Raw genomic sequence first — 13,187 nt, forward strand, 5'->3', positions numbered from 1 at the left:
ATCGATTTCCTCATGGAAAGAAACGTTTAAGAGCAGTCTACAGGCAAGATGGTAGACGCACTGACCAGTGACCGCCTTTTCAAATAAACAAAAGTATATATTAGTAAAATTTCACTTAGCTTTTGGCATCGCATTGTTTACTTGTAGTTTTCAATCTGTTGGTATTTGTGGCGGGATGTAACCCAGTGGTAAAGCGCTCGCTTGATGCGGGGTCGGTTTGGGATCGATCCCTGTCGGCGGGCCCATTGGGCTATTTCTCGTTCCAGCTAGTGCACCACAACTGGTATATCAAAGGCCGTGGTATGTGCTATCATGTCTGTAGGTTGGTGCATATAAAAGAACCCTTGCTGCTAATCAAAACAGAGTAGCCTATGAAGTGGCGACAGCGGGTTTCCTCTCTCAATGTCTGTGTGGTCCTTAACCATGTCTGACGCCATATAACCGTAAATAAAATGTGTTGAGTGCGTCGTTAAATAAAACATTTCCTTCCTGTTGCTATTTTAACAATATTAAAATAATTTTGACCAATGGGTCTACAATTTTCACTGAATGTGGCAAATATTCATATAGTAATGAGTGTGAAATATTACAATTACAGTCCAATTCCAAATTCAGTAGGGTTGTCGTTTTTGGGAGGCACTTAATGTTTAGAGTCGCATTTGTTATTCACAATTTTGAATCTATAGCTATTTTAGTAATAGTTGACCTATGGGCCTAAAATGTTTTCTGTAAGTGGCAAATATTCATATAATATAAACATTTAAAATAATTATTTCCACTAAAACCACCTAAGTTAAAAGTATATAAAAATAATCGTCGTTTCGTCAGAAAAAACCCTACATCTTCAGGAGAAGAAATGAAACAAAATGGCTGGCAAGTAAGCCAGTAAGGCATACAATAGAAACAACTAGCGTGGAAGTTAAAAGCAATAATGGAAGGGAGTAAAATCTGACTGATAAGGCAACAATTAAAGTTATTAACACTGGGTATACAAAAGGTATTACGTATTAAAACCACCAGGGCTGTACTCATTGAAGACACATGGGTGAACAGTGTTCAGTTTGTGTATCCAAATGGATTCCGCAAGGTCTAACTTAAGCCCCGGTCACACTATCAAGGATAAGGACGCCGGGTTAGCCACGGATACGATGCGGCATCATTCGTAACAATCCGTTGTGGTCTGTACTAAATTGTACCGATTTTTGGCGATTCCGTAGCGATCCGTAGCGCAACCCGTTGTCAACTAAGCCCAATCCTTAATAATCCTTGGTTTATCCGTCGAAAATCGCAGTTAAACCGTGGTGCATCCGTGAGGTTTTCATCCGTCGTGGATCCGGCCAGACGATCCTTAACAGTGTGACCGGGGCTTTAGCTTGTTCCACGTTAACTTGCTGTAATAGAAAAAAAATTGTGAGGGGTCACATGGGGAGCTTTTTTTCTTTTTTAATGCTATATACCTGTGACCAGTGAGTCTCTTACTGAATGTTTGAATGGTCTGTCCAACGTATTCATGTGAGACAGTATATCACAAACGCTGAAATACAGTTGAGGACATTTTTTATTTTAAATTTTTTATTGGTTTTACTTGTGATCGAATCTATAGTATTGCACATAGGACGTCCACAATGGCTGCAACCCCAAGCCTGGGGTTTATCATAAATCTGACGGAGATGATTGTATTTTAAGAGGTTTGCCAAAGTAGCAGTTTTCGTCCCCTACCGGTTCAATCGGAGGGGACTATAGATTTCATATACGTCCTTCTGTCTGTTTGTCCGTCCATCTCACATATAAGTTTCTGCATTTTTTTTAATAGAATGCCTTGAAATTTGGTGCATAGCTTTATCATATACTGTTACAGATCAAGTTTGACTTTTATGGTGATTTACCCATTTTTAATGGAGATTTGGCCCTTCAACTTAGGAGATGTGAAAATTAGTTTTCCGAACCCCTTTTTAGAAGGCTTTGCAATATTGAGCTGTGTATAGCTTTATCATGTACTGTTACAGATCAAGTTGGACTTTCATGGCAATTTACTGATTTTTGACGAGTTATGGCCCCATGAAAATTTGTTTTCCGGACTTTTGTTTTGCAATGCCTGAAGATATTGAGATGAAATATTCTATATAGCTTTGTCACGTACTGTTACAGATCAACTTTAACGTTAATGGTTATTAACCCACTTTTCGCAGAGGTATGGCCCTTGAATATAGGAGATACAAAAGGGGTAGGGGACATGTATTGCTTTAGCAGTACTCTCATAATGCTTGTTTCTTTCAGCAACGATGCTGGGTGAGGCCACATAGGTCTTAACCATTCTTTCACTGGTTTGAAGAATGCTAGTGACTTTAGAAATCCGACGAGAATTGCGTTGCCTAGGATCCTAAGTAGTTACCCAAGGTACAATGTCTTTCGTTGACTGGGACTAATCTATGTACTGCAAGAATTCACCTCTAGAGCGGCGTTGAGCTTTTGTGAACATAGCTACAACTGTTTTCTTTTTGTATCCACAATTTACCAAATATTCTGTAAATTCTAAAAGGTCTTTCCCATTCAGGTTTACTGCATATGCGACGGATTCCGAGAGCGTCAGAAGCGGGACGTAGCCCAGTGGTAAAGCATTCACGTGGTGCGCGGTCGATCTGGGTTCGATCCCTGTCAGTGGACCCATTGGGCTATTTCTCGTTCCAGCCAGTGCACCACGACTGGTGTATCAAAGGCCGTGGTATGTTATCCTGTTTGTGGGATTTTGCGTATAAAAGATCCCTTGCTGCATTAGGAAAAATGTAGCGGGTTTCTTCTGATGACTTCGTGCCAGAATTACCAAATGTTTGACATCCAATAGCCGATGATTAATTAATCAATTTGGTAATCCTGACACATAGTCATCAAAGGAACCTGCTACATGTTTCCTAATGCCGCATAGGATCTTTTATATGTACTTTCCCACAGACAGGAAAGCACATACCACGACCTTTGACCAGTTGGAACGAGAAAAAAAGCAATCAGTTGAATGGATCGACTGAGGTGGTTCGATCCTGCGACGCAGTCACCTCAAGCGAGCACTCAACTGACTGAGCTAAATCCCTCCCTTTTGTCTAATATTGATGTCCCTATACTTTTTTAATTATCTATGTTCAGTGAGGTTATCTTTGTTTGTTTTTTGTTTGTTGTTGTTTTTGGTTGGGCTTATTAGGGGGTTTGGATTTTGTGGGGAGGTTTTTGTTGTGTGTGGTGTTTTTTTTGTTTTTTTTGGGGGGGGGTTGTTTTTTTGGGGGGGGGTGGGGGATGGAGGAGGACCATACATACATACATACATACATACATATATAGATATATATAATTATATATATATATATATATATATATATATATATATATATATATATATATATATATACTACATCGTCACCTTTGAAGTACTGGGATGATTAAATTACAAAGGACTATAATTGTAGCAATATTTTGCGACATAATTAGCTATTAGTATTAAGCCTTCAGCAGTTAGTAAAAAATAAATTTATCATCAGCAGACATATTACTGAAATGCACTACAATTGAAATAAAAAAATGCTTTATAAAACTCGTCCCTAAAATCAGAATACAATGGGCACTCCACCATGACTTGTCTTCCATCTTCGAAGGTGGAGCGGGACGTATCCCACTGGTAAAGCGCGAGGTCGGTGTGGGATCGACCCCCGTTGGTGGGCCCATTGGGTTATTTCTCGTTCCAGCCAGTGCACCATGACTGGTATATCAAAGGCCGTGGCATGTGCTATCCTGTCTGTGGGAAAGTGCATATAAAAGATCCCTTGTTGCATTAGGAAAGATGTAGCGGGTTTTCTCTGATGACTACGAGTCAGAATTACCAAATGTTTGACATCCAATAGCCGATGATTAATATATCAATGTGCTCTAGTGGTGTCGTTAAACAAACTTTGAACTTTACTATACACCATACAAAACAAAACAAAAACCTTTATTCGCGCGTGACCCATGACATGAAGGTGTAAGGTGACACGTGAACGCCTATGGGGCCTGCACTTTGAAAATGACTTGTTTGTTCTGTTCACGCGATAATGGTGAAAAGTGAATCATGACACGTGAAAAGTGAACGTCTATGGAAATCCAACCTTAGAAGCATAGATTGCATCCATTTCTGGGACCGAGTTCTTGGGATTTATTACCAATAATATTTTTGATGCAGTTATTGGGGTGGGGTAGAGCCGCAAGCCACCGCCCCCCCCCCCCTCCTCTGCACCCCTTGTACCTCCCTGGATGTACTACTACTACTACTACTACTACTACTACTACTACTACTACTACTACTACTACTACTACTACTACTACCACTACCACTACCACTACCACTACCACTACCACTACCACTACTACTACCACTATCACTACCACCACTACTACTACAAATATTACTACTACTACTAAATAAATAAATAAATAAATAAATAAAAAGCCAAATTTTTAGTTAACTAATTATACTTTCTGAGAGTAATGATAAAACAGTTTCGACCCCCGACCTCAATGCACACGGCCTGCATCTACAATATAACAAATAAAGACATACTCGTGTCTTTGAGTAATCGAAGGCGAGGGGTTAGGGAGGTAACTCTTTTCCTTTCGATAAACGTCATCTAGGCGGCGCTGCTGATCCCCTAGCCAACGACCGATTTTGTTGACGTCATCAATGATTTTGACGTCAAATGCTTATTGCAATAAGTGTATGGAACAGTTGGGAAGCTTGGTGAGTTTTGGTTTCTTTTTCGAGTATATATATATGTGTGTCCGTGCGTGCATGCGTGTGTGTGTGTGTGCACAGGGGCGTGGCATGGTCTCAACCTAGGAAGATTCGAATATGAACCTAGCGGACTCTTTTCAAGTCTTTTGTCAACATTTTCTCTGGACACCGTGACACCATTATGAATAGCAAAATATTACACGATAAACCCATTCAACTATTGTAGCCTCAGCTGGGAGTTCGTCCGAACCGTCACACCATACGCCCCTGCTCTCTCGCTCGCTCGCTCGCTCTCTCTCTCTCTCTCTCTCTCTCTCTCTCTCTCTCTCTCTCTCTCTCTCTCTCTCTCTCTCTCTCTCTCTCTCTGTCTCTCGTATGTGTGCTTGTGTTTAATGGGTTTTTTTTGTGTGTGTGTGGTTTTTTTTTTTTTTGTGGGTTGTTTTTTTGTAATTGGTTAACTTTATTTTGCAAAGAAAACCCTATGCTTTCCGATTGTTTATGTTAGAAAAACTTGACCATGTTGCAAATATTCATGATACTTTCACAATAAGTTTAGATTTTTACACTGAAAATTTTAGCCGACTTTACAAGTAGTAGTTACCTCATCTTTTAAGTTTTACAAGAGATTCGTCTAGGTCTCACTACACAGATGTCATCTGCCATTGAAACCCATGTTAAACTGCCCGACTTCAAGTGAAGATTGCCCATAGAACGGGTTCTCGTTGGCACTAACAACATACACCATTGCGAACATACATTATATAAGCATTTATTTTCACTCCAAAATTGAGAACATTTCCGTCTCAGTTTTTTGCTATATGACAGCATCTGGCTATAGTACCGGTCCGAACAGGTGATTCATTAACCGATTCACTCCGGCTGTTACTTGCGCTATATACCCATGTCCCAAAAGGTTGATGCACAATATTACGAAATAACATGGGCAAAATACAGCCAGAAGGCTTACCATTAAACATACATATTGTTTTAATTCTTCACCATTTCCTAGAAGTGAATATGTGAACCATAACATGTGTCACAATTAGGAACTATATGAACTCTCACCCGGGAGTGATCTGTGTAGTGAGACCCTAGTTAGATCACGGCTTTGCAGCCGTCGCAGGACATAACCGCGTGCAGGTAACTGTAGTTACTGGCATCCAAGATGGCGGAGGACGTACATGATGAGATTAGTCGATGTGAATTTTCATTCTTAATGGGTATTTTTGAGATGTCGATATACAGAGACTTCATGAAATATATTAAATATGTATGTCTGAAGCATACGTTTTTACAAAATAGTATTTGGGAATTAGATAACGGGCATCACAAATCGCGTGTGATGTTGGTAATTGATAGTATCAACATCTCAAGGATGTGGGTATCTGTTATGTTTTCAAGTCACAAATAATTCAAAATTAGGTGATTGATTACTTTAATTTGAATATAAGACGAAATGACTCGACGGTAATAGTAGTGGTAAAACTACTTAAATAAATTAACTCCAACTCAAATGAAAGGACGATTACCCCAAATGAAAATTTAATGTCCGATTATACCAAAATTAAAATTAAATTAAACTCCCGATATTTACCGAATGCCACACGCACGCACGCTTGCCATTCAGTTACGTATTTTGTTGTTGAACATCGAAATGCCCCGGCAAGTGAGAATAAAAAAAAAAAAAACACACACACACACACACACACACATTCAACAAGAGCTTAGCTCGGCAGCAGCCAACTGTGCGAAACTGCCCAACGTCTTTAGATATGAGTGTTTCAACTAAACTTAGTTTTGCCAGTTGATATAGTTATTAGCTGTGGAATTGCAGATCGCGTGTTGCCGTGACCTCGAGCTAGGACCAGAATACATTCGAGCTACTGTCCAATCAGTACAAATGCACGACAACCACACATATCAAGGCATCTGTATCCAACAAATTGCATAGGCTAGAGTCCAAGGTCATAAGGTGAAATAATATTTGTCTGAGAAACTTGATAGAAAGTAAGTTGCCTTGGTGCCCCTCTTTTGAAGGAAATGTTTGCCTTGGTGCCCCTCCATCTTCCCTTTAGTGCCCTAATGTTTGTTATTAAACCTTAGGCAACACTTGCCGTGTCCCCCAAAATTTGAAATTTGACCACTGTTATTCACAATATTCAAATATTACGTAACGCTATTTTGTCAAAATTAGACATCCTTGGAGGCTCCCTCCCCCCTTTATTATACTGCGGTGGAAGAGATATTGATAGGTGTGTGGCGTAGGAATGCAAAATTTCATTGACAAATAGCAAAATGAAGTAGCCACAACATGACGTCATTTGGTAAGCGAAGTCTCGGTCTTTAATCTGCATTTTCACGTCGTATTAATTATTTTGGAAGTCATTGTGTGCGATTTTTGTTCATTGATGTGCGGATCCAGAAAATCCATTTAAGGGGGCCCAGTGACAAGAGGTGGAATGCTAAGGGAACTTTGGGGGAGGTTTGGAGGGGGATCATATAAAAATGAAAATTAATATATAATAAAATTATAACTATCGCAAAATTCAGGGTGGGCCCCCCACCCCCACCCCCCGATCCGGCTCTGGGTGTAATAAATAAAATACTACACACTTTCCCGTGTGATACCGTTTATCAGGGTTCCCGCGGTCATTAAAAACCTGGAAAAGTTTTGAAATTTGCAAAATACTTTTCAAGGGCCTTGAAAAGTTTTGAAATGTTGGTTATAACTGAAAAGACCAGCCTCGGTGGCGTCGTGGCAGGCCATCGGTCTACAGGCTGGTAGGTACTGGGTTCGGATTCCAGTCGAGGCATGGGATTTTTAATCCAGATACCGACTCCAAACCCTGAGTGAGTGCTCCGCAAGGCTCAATGGGTAGGTGTAAACCACTTGCACCGACCAGTGATCCATAACTGGTTCAACAAAGGCCATGGTTTGTGCTATCCTGCCTGTGGGAAGTGCAAATAAAAGATCCCTTGCTGCCTGTCGTAAAAAATAGTAGCCTATGTGGCGACAGCGGGTTTCCTCTAAAAAACAGTGTCAGAATGACCATATGTTTGACGTCCAATAGCCGATGATAAGATTAAAAATCAATGTGCTCTAGCGGCGTCGTTAAATAAAACAAACTTTACTTCTTCTGTTTTTTTTTTATAACTGAAAAGTTATGGAATGTTTTTGAAATTTACGCATCGGCCGAGATATTTCGATCATGCTTATCAAAGTGCGAGCGATCACTTCCTGTCGCATAGCGAAATATCTAGAAATATCTAGATGAAATTCAGAATGTAAAGCAGCTAGTTGATTTTGAACCAGGACAGTCAAAATATCACATGGATGATCCAAAATTGATGTTGGCTTTGCAACATGTTATGCACTACGTGATATGGGATGTGTTGTCCTTCAGATTGGACTGTAGACGGTTTCTGTTGGACATAGTGAACAAGCTTCTGATGAAATCACCAGTGACAACTTTGGTAAGAAACTTAACCTGTGACAGTCTCTCCTGAAGCCATTTTGAAGGATCCTGCTGGCTGTGTATCAGCCTTTCATAACTGTCTGAATTGCCTTGTGAGTGCAGGCAGGCTAGACATCAGTACTTGCGACAAGATCCTCAAGAAATACAAACTGTTCTTAGATGAGACACTGAAATCCGATGCATCAAGCAGTCTGGAATCCTTCTCACGTAAAAATTATCGCCTGGACTCCCTGTATGCTTCTCTTCTTGGCAACAAGAAAGAATTCTGCCAGCTTTGGCCAGTAGTCAAGCTTTTTTGTCGCTATAACATGAACAAGCTGTTGTGGAAAGGGGCTTTTCTGTTAACAAGGAGGCCTTAGCAGATAATCAGAGAGCCCTATCCCTTATAGCAAGGAGGGAAGTTCTTGATCACATTTGCCATTCTGGAGGCATCCAGAATGTAAAGCTGTACAAAAAACTTATTGTCTTCAACATCAAATGCCAGGAATAGGTGCAGACTTTACCTGGAAGAGCAAAGGAAAAGGACAGAAGAAGCGGACAGATCAAACAAGAGAAAATATGAAGATGAAGAACTGGCCACCTTGATGAGAAAGAAGACAAGGCTAGAGGCAGACATCCATCAACTGCTAAAAACTGCTGACGAACATGCAGACACGGCAGAAAGGTGCAAAGGCTAACGAAAGTCAGCTGAAAGAGCTTCTTTCCTACATAGATTCCATACGGGCTAGTGTAGCCAAGTGATATGCACCTTGTGTTTTACCTATTTGTCTGCTCCTGTCATAAACAGTGATTGTAAATACTTAATTTGCTACAAGGGAAGGACTGTATTTATGCTGGCCAGAATATTTTAACAAGTTGATGACTGTGTTTAAGTATATTTACTAAGTGGTTTGCTACCAGCCCAGGAGTTTTGTACACACAGTTTTTCATGCTTAGGACTGTGTAAATGTAGCATGGTGTCTCTAGACAACTGCCAATCCTGGCTATTCCAAGTGGCTTACCCTGTGATCAGCTTGCCAACAGTAATTGGATTACCAGTATTTGTTGTTGATCCTGTTTGTCTGCTCCTGCCATAAACAGTGACTGTATATACATATTTACTTTCTCTTTTGTCTGCTTTAATTACTTTCTGTTTTAATTACTTCTTGTGATGCATTATGCCCCTGAAAACCATCTTTTTTCACCATTGAAAGTCTTTGATTTGTTTTCCTCTCTAAAGAGTATAAACCCTGTCTTTTTAGCATGTTGAATATTCAGTTTTACCAGATTTCGATTTTATCTCATGGCAGTGTCATACGTCTGTACATTTTTACAGATTTGTGTGCGAAAAGGTCATTAAATGTTTCGAAAAGTCATGGAAAAGTCATGAAAAAGTTTTGAAATTTGATTTTTGGAAGTCTGCAGGAACCCTGGTTTATATTACAACTCGTGTGTTTTTAATCATACATCACTCGCTTTCGCCCGTGACGTACGATTAAAAATAAACTCGTAATATAAACGGTCTCACACGGGAACTCGTTAAGTATTCTCTATGTAACGCTCCATAATGCTAGACCATACACACCCCATTTTGACAAATTAAAATATTAAACAGCAGTTCTCTTACTATCATCTAGCAGTTAAAATGTAAAATTATATCCATTAATTTCCAAGTTTTAGGCTACGTAATTTTAACCTCCATACAATCTGGCAAAAACTCTGAAATAGAAAACATTGGTTTTGAAATGTTTGACAAACTTTACAACAAAGCAAACAATGACAATATATGTATATATATTTTCAACTTCAGGCATAAGGAGATTCTGACATGATCTCAGATCAACACACATGGTCTCAGATCAACAGGGAGTTTGGTTCAGCATACTCCAATATTTTTAGCCTGGTGGATCTTCTATTATTGCTTCCTGCAACATCTGTAGAATGTGAACACAGGTGAAGGATTATTGGAGAAGTAGGCTCAGCAATGACACCCTGAACAATCTCATGAGACTACACATGCATTGCCGATCAGTTCAGGACTTTGATCTTTCTCCAGCCATAGACTTGTGGTTCAAAAGACACATTCAGAAGCCACGTGGATGATGATGATGATGATGATGATGATGGCAATAATGGAAATGATGCAGGAATGAGAAATGGCTGATGATCATGATGATGTTGGTTCCAGTGATAACTTAGATGAGGACATCATTATAGTAGTTTAAATATTCTAAGCAAACTGAAACACGTCTCTGGCTCCTACTCAGATTTCTCAGGTTAGTCAAATAGTTGACAGTTTTAAGTCACTAACAATCCCAACTGCACACACTGCAGTATGAACGCTACTACAGGTTTTTGTGGACGATTACAGCTGTGGTGGGGATTTACTTCCAGCACCTTGGATCGATAACACGGTAAGCCACACGTGCATTTTATTACTTACTTTTGGTATTCATAAAGGTACGAGACGGGACAGGGGTGAGGAGGGAGGAGTTAACTATCTATGCTGGCTATGCTTATTCAAGGGTAATTTCTCATACTACCCGATCCAAATGTAAATGCTATGCCTTAGTGTAATAGACATTCCATAATAACTTAAATTTCGCATCAGTCATTTACACAGTATGCACTGTATGCTATTTATTAATTATAAGCATCAATACTGGAATCGACGGTGACATCATGTCTAACTCTATGATACTGAATGGATATAACTCAAAGGAGGTAATCCAGTATCGATACATTTAAGTCACGTAATGAGGAAGCTTTCCCGCCTCTAGACATGGACCCAGTCCTCAATGTCCACAAATGTCTTGAGATAGGAATAAAAAAAGCTGGCACTACTCATTCAAGGGTATTTTCTCATACAACGTGATTCAAATGCAAATGCTATCCCATAGCACAAACGACATCACATGACTATCCCATTAGGTATTTGCATTAAAAATATGTCTCTCATTCACGACACCGACTTCAAATGAGCAGTATTTGAAGTGTACCCTTTGACTGCTAACTATTATGCCCAAAAGTAAAGTTCTCATTGTTTTTAAAAGAGTTTGTTTCAGTCTTATTGTTAGTTTCAGTTACCAGTTTGTTCAGTTCAGATGACTAATTTATGTTAGTTTATTCAGTTCTGATTATCAAAGAATCTGTTTTTATCCAGTGGAACGCTTGTGTTGGTGGATGCGTGGATTTACAGTAGTAGATTTGGTATTTTGGGTGAAAATGTAATCAAACAGCTATCACTTTCACAGACGTGCTTTGCAAAATGAGCACATGTAAATACGTTACTATTAATTACTTAGTTTTTTTTAACGACACCACTAGAGCACTTTGATTTATTAATCATCGGCTATTGGGTGTCAAACATTTGGTAATTTTGACATATAGTCTTAGAGAGGAAACCCGCTAGATTTTTCCATTAGTAGCAAGGGATCTTTTATATGCACCATCTCACAGAGAGTACAACACATACCACGGGTTTTTTCAAAAAGCTAATCATGGTGTACTAGCTGGAACACAATTAATCCCAAACCGACAGCGCATCAGGCAAGCGCTTTACCAATGGGCTACATCCACCCCCTTACAATTAATTACTACAATGAATTCAAATGGGAAATTACAATAGTCTCTGGTGACTGGAATACTCTTCAGTTGTAAACTCGGAACTCACCAGTCATATTTTGTGGTATATGAAGAGTATTTCCCTGTTTTGGAAAAGCCAATAAAAATTCATCCATATGGGGGAGGGTGGCACTGACGGGTGACACCATGTTAAGCAATTGGGAAAAAGTGTTTTTCAACTCTCATTTCTACCCTTACTTACATGATTGATTTATGTTACTATTAGTTTGTTCAGTTTTCATTATTGCATTCTGTCACAGTTATTCAGTTGTCATTACCAAAATTATGTCACAGTCCTTAGTTGTGGTTTCTGTAACAGTTTGTTCACTTCGCATTAATGACCTCTGTTAAGAATATGTTCAATTCTCGTTATTTTTTTCTGGTACAATTTTTGCATTATCATCGTATTAGTTTCTGTTACAGTTTGTTCAGTTCTCATTACCGGTTTGTGTTACACTTTCTTCAGTTTACACAACTGGTTTCTGTTACAGTTTGTTCAGTTCACATAATTAATTTCTCTTACAATTTGTTCAGTATTTATCAATGGTTGCTTACAATATATTTAGTTCGCATCACTGGTTTATATTGTAGGGTTGGTTGCCGTTTTTTTCTTCTTTCTTAAAAATAGTTTATTAACCCAGAAACGTATATGGTAGTGTCAGGGTTGGAGGCCCTGATATCACTACCTTACAGTTGTGCTAATGTGCTAACAAAATATGAATACATATGGTACATTACAACAGTAAACATGGATACATTAAATAATTATGTAATATATAGAGGATTCGTCACAAGTGTTTTTTAATATGGAAAATATAGAATTTTGTATTGTAATAAATACCTCTAGAACAATATATTGCTATGTCTTGTTTCCAGTTCATAATATTGTAGTTTCTTCTGTTCTGATTATTGCCACATTGGTGTCTACTGCAATTTGTTCAGTTCACATTGCTGACTTCTGTTACAATTTGTTCAGTTCTCATTATTGTTTTCTGTTACATTTTCTTCAGTTATTTTTATTTGTTTCTGTTACAATTTGTCCAGTTTTCATTATTAATTTGTTTTAATAACTACGTAGTTCAGTTCTTATTGTTGGTGTTTGCTAGTTTCTTCAGTTTTAATAATTAAAAACAAATTGTCACAGTTCAGTTCTCATTATTCCTTTCTGTTACCTTTCAATTCTCATTTCCTTCCTTTAAGAATTTATTCTGTTTTCATTAGTGGTTGATCTTGGAATGTGATCGATTTCTGTTACATCTTGTTCAGTTCGCTTCCTGGTTATAGTTACTGTAGTTAATTATTTCTCATAATTAGTTTCTGTCTCACTTCACATTGTTTACTTCTGTTAATTTGTT

The sequence above is a fragment of the Gigantopelta aegis genome, chromosome 3 (genome assembly GCF_016097555.1).
Source record: "Gigantopelta aegis isolate Gae_Host chromosome 3, Gae_host_genome, whole genome shotgun sequence".
Classification (NCBI taxonomy): Eukaryota; Metazoa; Mollusca; class Gastropoda; order Neomphalida; family Peltospiridae; genus Gigantopelta; species Gigantopelta aegis.